Genomic DNA, 7,215 nt, shown 5'->3' with positions numbered 1-7,215 from the left:
AAAAAAAAAAAAAAAAAAAAAAAAAAAGATAAAAAGCAAAAAAGTATTTAAATTATGTATAGTTCTTGGCATACAGTGAGCACTGAGAATATATTTTTGTGCCACGGTGCTAAAAAATAGAACTTATTTTGCAAGCATGAAGTTTGGAGGAGATTTGTAGAGAAATATTGTTCTAAAAGAATTGTAGGACTAAATACGATTTTAAAATCGTATATAGAGCTGAAATAGTGTCCAGTAGATACTTAAAATTCAAGATGGGTTCCAGCCACTGCATATACTTTTCATTTGCCTGTTAGTTGTAGTCTGGTTGTGGTTTCCTGTCTGAAAGGTGTCTCCTTCGATTTGATTCTCTATTCTATAGCCAAATTTTAGGAATATCTCCCTGCATAGGATCTAGACTGTAAAAGCAAGCCATCATCATAGAAATAATCTGTAAGTACAACCCATCATTAGCCAGGTTGTTTTGTAATGAGGCGATAGGCTCAGAGAATTGATATCATTTGCTCAGCATATTTGTTGAGTGTCAGGAGGAAACCAGGCCTGTGAGGCTTTGGAATCATAAATAGCTAGTTTTTAGTCTTTCCCGGTTGAATAGCTGGATTTTATTTCTGTCTTCCAGGTTTGTAACTGTAAGTTACCTGATCTGTTGCCTCAGTTTCCTCCATCAATAAACCAGTGCTATCTTTACTCCTTCCTTGTGCTAGTGTGAGGGTTAAGTGGTGCAGCTGATGGAGCCCCATCTGGCACGTGTTAGGTGCTCTTGAATTCATCATTAGCTTCTCTCCTACCAGTTTCACATAATTGGCTAGTACAGGAGTTATTAACTTGCCATCCGTGGATCCTTTGCAAATGGATGGCTTCATAGATCCTCTGAAACTCGAGCCCAAATTGCCTGTTCTTGTACTTTTAAAGGAAGAGGGTCATTGGCTTTGGGTTTTGGGGCCCAAAACATTTTAACCCCTGAGTTGGCAGTAAGGCCAAGGACCCAGGGCTCTTGGTGCCTCCACAGTCAAACTGGGTAGAATTTAGAATTGTTTGAAATATTTGAGGAACATTATATATATGTATTTAAAGCATTTTAAAGGACTTCAGGTGTAAAGAATTAGTTTATATTCCTTGGCTCATGACGCATTTGTTTAACTGGTGCATTTATAGTTTTAATAATACAATAAGCACCACCTAACCCTCTGCATAACCCTATGGGCCCCTCCATTTCTTTTTCCTCTTTCCCTCACCTGAGGCAACTATTTACTGAATCCTATAGCCATCATTCCCTTGGTGTCTTTTAAAATTACAGTTTTATTGCATCACATAATTTAAAACTGTATATGTTACATGCCCTATTTTCTGAACATTTTTTCATTTTATAATACTGAGATTTGTATTATGTGTCACTGAAGTTTTCTGATTACTGCATAATATTCCATTTTGTGAATATGGCATAATTTATCCATTCTCCTCTTGGTGGTATATGGGTTGTTTCCAGGGTGATACTCTTGTGCTGCTCGCTATTGTGAAGAATGCTGCTGTTTATGTGCACACCTCCTGGCATACATAGGCAAGAGTTTCTCTTGGGTTTCACTAGGAGTGGACTTGCTGGGTTGTAGAGTATGTTAATAGGATAAATGAATATTCAGCTGATGAACTATTTGTGTTTCAGAGTTTCCCCCATCTTCCAAGGTTTAATAAGCTGCTTAGCCAGGCATTCCCTAGGCCTGTTATTCTCAACCTCTATTTAGTGCTTTAGAACACTTTTATATCATTCTTGGAACCCATTTTGTAGGACCCATAGATAAGAATTCCTTTTTGATTTTCTCTAATTGAAAGTGCATATAAATAGAATGCTAATTTATATTGAACAACATTCTATAGAACACAGCAGTGATTCTCAAACTTTGTGTCAGAATTACATGGAGGTTCTGCTAAAACACTGATTTTTCGGTCCTTCCACTAAAGCTTCTGAACTGTAGGTCTGGAGCGGAACTTGATAATTTGCATTTTTAACAAGTTCCCAGGTGATATTGATGCTGCTGGTTCCAGGGTCATACATTGAGAACTATAACCAATGATTGAATTTGGGCTAAATCGTTGAAAAAAATGGTGAGTAGATTTATTAATTATGTTTGGTTTCTTTATTATTTCCAGTGCCTTTAGTAGATGTTATTACCATTTCATTATTTGACGAGTGAAATACCAATAAATAGTAATTTAAAAATTTGATTTGAACTTCTTAGCTGACTTTTAACCTTAAAAGTTGATAGACTTCTAAAAGGTGACTCTTTTTTTCTTTTTTCTTAATAATCTTCTACTAAGAATATGATTGCTGTTATTGCTGTGTGTACATTGGAAGAATTTGAAACTGATATACAGTTTCTAAATTGCCATGCTCTTGATTCATACCCTGAATCACCTTGCTCCTTCTCTGAGCTGTTACCAATCAAGATTAGATTGTAAGCCCTTCTAAATTGCAGCATGGCCAAAGTGTTGACTTGTCTGTCATACTAAGACAGCAGCAAACCTTACACTAATAGGTCCTTGGACTTGGACATTTGTTCAGCAATCTCGACTGGGCTCCAACCTTGAATGAGTGATGATGCCTAATACCGAAATGGGGTACAAAGAATATGCTGACAAGCTTGCCAACTAAGAACTCAGTTGAGGTGGTGGGAGAGAAATTGTATTCCTGTCAGATCTGTGCTGTAATAGAGTTCATATTAAGTGTTCTAGAAGCACAAAGAGAAGGGATGGCAGTGCAGGGAAAGCCTGGCAATATATTTGCTAGATTTTTCAAAAATTTTTTTGAATTGTTACGTACGGAATTTAATATTTTGTCTGCTTTTGTATAGTTCCCATTCCAGTTATTCAGTTGGCATAATTATTTGATTGTAATTTAGTTTCAGGTGAGGTGGTCAAGAAGAGAATACTTGTTCAATTTGAAAAAGCAGCTTGAGGGGAGGAAGAGCGTTAGAACAAATACCTAAAGCATGCGGGGCTTAAAACCTAGATGATGGGTTGAGAGATATAGCAAACCACCATGGCACATGTATACCTATGTAACAAACCTGCACGTTCTGCACATGTATCCCAAAACTTAAAAAAAGAAAAAGCAGCTTGAATATTGTATACTTCCCCCTCTCCTATACGAAAGATAGTAGGGTGTAATGTTAAATGTGCTAGACTACCAGGGTTTGAATTTTGGCTTTGTCATGTTCTAGCTGTGTGTCCTAGGTCAAGAAAACTCCAGGCTTCAGTTTCCTTATCTGTAATGGGGGAAAGTATTTGGATCATTGTAAGACTGAATAAGTTCGTACACATAAAATGCTTAAAAGTGTTCCAAGTAAGTGCTGCATGCTTAATAAATTATTGTTATTAAAATTAGGTAGAATCTCATTTGCTAAACATTGGGTTGTAAAGACAATGTGTGCACATTGTTATAAAAATGTGAAGAAAAGGCAGGAAGTGATGGCTCATGCCTAATCCTAGCACTTTGGAGGCTGAGGTGGGCGGATCATGAGGTCAGGAATTTAAGACCGGTCTGGCCAACATGGTGAAATCCTGTCTCTACTAAAAATACAAAAATTAGCAGGTATGGTGGCAAGCGCCTGTAGTCCCAGCTACTCAAGAGGTTGAGGCAGGAGAATAGCTTGAACCCAGGAGGCAGAGGTTGCAGTGAGCCAGATCACACCACCGCACTCCAGCCTGGGCGACAGAGCGAGACTCCGTCTCAAAAAAAAAAAAAAAAAAAAAAAGGTGAAGAAAAAATAATTTTGATATAAATAGCTGTACTCAATTCCATATGGGGTCCCATGAGAAATGTAAAAATCAAAAGAATAGAACTGGAAATTCTTTAAAGGTCATCTAGTTTGACTTCATAATTTTACAGATATGGAAACTGAAACTCAAAGAAATTATGACCAGTTCAAGGTTGCTCTGTACATAATAGAAATGTTGCTGAGAACCGTGGCCTCTGATGCTGCTCAGTCCAGTGCTCTCTCAGTACCCTGTACAGCTTCCCTGAAGTGACAGCACCCTGGAAAACTAACAGTTTAATTGGCAGCCAACTCCAAAACAGATGAAAACATTAGCAATAAAAAGTCAGTGTGTAATGGAATATCAGATGGTATACATAGATTAAGTCCCTACTGTGTTTAACTTTGTGAGCTGCTCTCTTGAAGCGGAAATGCACCTTCTGAGTTACATTCATCGAAGGTTGAAAGATTAAGAGCATTTGTTTTTGAAGAGAGTGTTAATAGTTAAAATTTTCCCTCTTTCCTCCTACCAAGTGGATTGTTCATTAAGCCAGGGGGAGAGTCCACTTTTGCCGGGTCTGCCAGTACTCCAAGGGCTTTGCCCTTGACGATAGTTGGGGGAAAGTCTGGCCTCTGCATTTCTGTTTCCTGTCTTCCCAATGGGCCGGGTTCCCACAGACGTTCCCACAGAAGTAAAGACTGCATTACCCTTGCTCATGGGTATGTGTGCATATGTGGAACAGGTGCTAGAAGTGTACTTGATTGGTGGGATTTGTCTTAGTTGAGATTTCTCCTCAAGGGCAGGGATTGAGCTAAGAGTACTTTCACACATTATCTCATTTAATTGTGCTTGAATACCCTGCCGCTAAAAATTTTACAGAATAATACATGCTCCTAAAACATTCAGGCTATATAAAGATACACTGTGGAAGAGGTGAAAGCCCTGGTCTTCCACCCCTCCCTATGCCCAATCATTCCATCCCCAGGAGTGTCATTTGTAAGTTTGTAACTTTTCCAGAACTTTCCCCTAAATATATATAGGTAGTTTGATTTAACAAAAAATGGTGATCATACTGTTCTAATTAACCTGTAACTTATTTTTTTGTGCTATACATGCAGATTTGCTTTAATCTTTAATAATCCCAGAATAGACTGGCTGTACCATATGTGTTGGTTTTTAACGGTTTGTCCATATTGTCTCTAGGTTTTGCCATTTCAAATAATACTGCAATTCAATAATGTCCTCAATATGTATTATGCTTGCTCTCTTATATGCCTAGAGTATAATTGATTAGTGGGAAGATTTACACATTTCAAATATTTGTTAATTGTTGGAATTGCCCTCTAAAACGGCAAACTACTGATCTCTGGTAAAGAGCTATTTCCCTTACATAATTGTCTTAAAAAACTCTAGGACTTCTGTATAATTTTCTAACCAGTTTTTGCCTAACAGGGCTGCTTGCCGTTTTATTTTATGAATTTTTTATCACTCATGCCATTCTACCATTAGTTTTGGCGTTTGAGAATGGTGCCATTTATCCCCGTTTCCTCTGCTTATCATCACCGTAATTGCCTTTTAAAAACATAGATTTTTTTTCTTTGTATGAAAAACACATTCATTTATAGAAAATTTGGAAGACAGTAAAGTAAAATTACATTTTGTGCATGAAAGTACATAAAGAAAGGAATGAAAGTCCTGCCCTTGCCTTTTCCTTATTTTTTAAGTTGGTTTTTCCTTGCAATTTTTTCTGTCCTTATAAAAACTTTATAGAGCAGAATTTATACCTGTACATATCTGCTGACACTTGTTTTGTTTTTTTTTCTAACGACTAAATAAGCTCATGTTAGATATGGTTTTGTAACTTTTTTACATTACTTAACAAAATATCATGGAAGCCTTTCCAAGAGTAAAATAGCTAATAATAGCTAGCATTTATTGAACACTTACTGTATACCCACGACCTTTTTTTAAGCCCTCTACATGCATAAGCTTATTTAGTAAAATTATTAAAGAAATTTGATAAATAAATTTACTATGTAACCACATAATTTTTTGAGGTAAACTGCTTTTACTCTCCTTTTGCAGATGAGGAAAGTGAGGCCCAGAGAAGATTTATGTTCAGGACCACTTAGTCTGTAAGTGTAGAAGCCAGAGTTTGGAACCAGATGGTCTGACTTTGGATTTTAACTCTTTTACTCTACTGTTTCTCATACTACAGCAGTGATCAGTTCAAAGATACATAAGGAATTTAAAGAACAGCATGTAGCTCCCTGCTTTCTAAGCTGAGGATAGCTGTCTAATGGCAGATTTTGGCCAGGAGCTTCATTGAGATTATATCCCTCAACCCAGAGATACACATGAATTATTGTACCATAATTTGTGTGTTCACACTATTTTATGCAGTCTGAGCCCAATTGGGAGATAGATTGAGTTCTCTCTTTACTGGTTCTTAAAGGAGTGGTAGTAGGAGATGCTGCTTCTTGAGCCCGTCACCCACTGAAGCAACAATATGTGATGGTTAAGAGAATGGGCTCTGCAGTCCAATGTGGGGTTGGGGGTTGGAATCCTGCCTCTGCCACTTGCTAGCTCTGTGACCTTGGGCAAATTACCTAACCTCTCTGCCACAATTTCCTTATCTGTAAAAGGGAAAAAATAACGAAGTTGTTGTGAGGATTGACTTAATTATATATGTAAAGCATTTAGAATAGCTCCTGGCACATGTGTTACTAAACCAGTATCCTGTGTCCTAGTTGTAGTGTACTTAGTTTTCCACCTCTTACTCCGTTAAATACCCACAACCTTAACAAGTAGATTATCATCACCCTGTTTTAACAGGTGAGGAAACCGTCTTGGAGAGAGAGTCTTAGAAATAAGTGTTTTTGTCAAGATATGACCCAGTCTGTTGACCCAGGGCTCTGAGGCTTGCATTGTTTGCACTGTACTTTGCAACTATAAATCCTCTATTGGCCACAAAACATCAGGAAGGCACATTATTAATATCAATTTTTGAGTTCGTACCATTCGTGTATATTTAAATTTATGAGGAAGAGTGTTTTTCTATGGAAAATATGAAATTACACCACTTAGAAGAAATAATTTACATTTTAAATTTGTAAAGAGTAGATTTTCTGAGAGGTTGGACTTAATGTGTTTCTTTTTTTTTTTTTTTTTTTTTTTTTTTTGAGACGGAGTCTTGCTCTGTCACCCGGGCTGGAGTGCTGTGGCCGGATCTCAGCTCACTGCAAGCTCCGCCTCCCGGGTTCACGCCATTCTCCTGCCTCAGCCTCCCGGGTAGCTGGGACTACAGGCGCCGCTACCTCGCCCGGCTAGTTTTTTGTAGTTTTTTAGTAGAGACGGGGTTTCACCGTGTTAGCCAGGATGGTCTTGATCTCCTGACCTCGTGATCCGCCCGTCTCGGCCTCCCAAAGTGCTGGGATTACAGGCTTGAGCCACCGCGCCCGGCCG

The 7,215-nt window shown here is 38.1% G+C and overlaps 1 protein-coding gene across 14 annotated transcripts in view; it reads left to right on the top strand.

Moving 5' to 3' along the window:
* SSX2IP (SSX family member 2 interacting protein) overlaps positions 1-7,215 on the top strand; it is a 56,033-nt gene that overhangs the window by 8,201 nt on the left and 40,617 nt on the right. The window contains exons 2-3 of one of the 14 annotated variants that reach the window (XM_017869128.1): positions 2,009-2,100; positions 5,836-5,885. The exons of 11 other annotated variants lie outside the window; for them this stretch is intronic. The gene's annotated coding sequence lies outside the window, so the exon portion shown is untranslated. The remainder of the gene's footprint in view (positions 1-2,008; positions 2,101-5,835; positions 5,886-7,215) is intronic. 2 more of the 14 variants (XM_017869127.1, XM_017869129.1) reach the window with 2 other exon arrangements.

This window comes from Rhinopithecus bieti, unplaced genomic scaffold, assembly GCF_001698545.2.
Source record: "Rhinopithecus bieti isolate Rb0 unplaced genomic scaffold, ASM169854v2 scaffold_4600, whole genome shotgun sequence".
Lineage (NCBI taxonomy): Eukaryota > Metazoa > Chordata > Mammalia > Primates > Cercopithecidae > Rhinopithecus > Rhinopithecus bieti.
The sequence above is the reverse complement of the archived record's forward strand: the minus strand, read 5'-3'. Positions and strand labels throughout refer to the sequence as shown.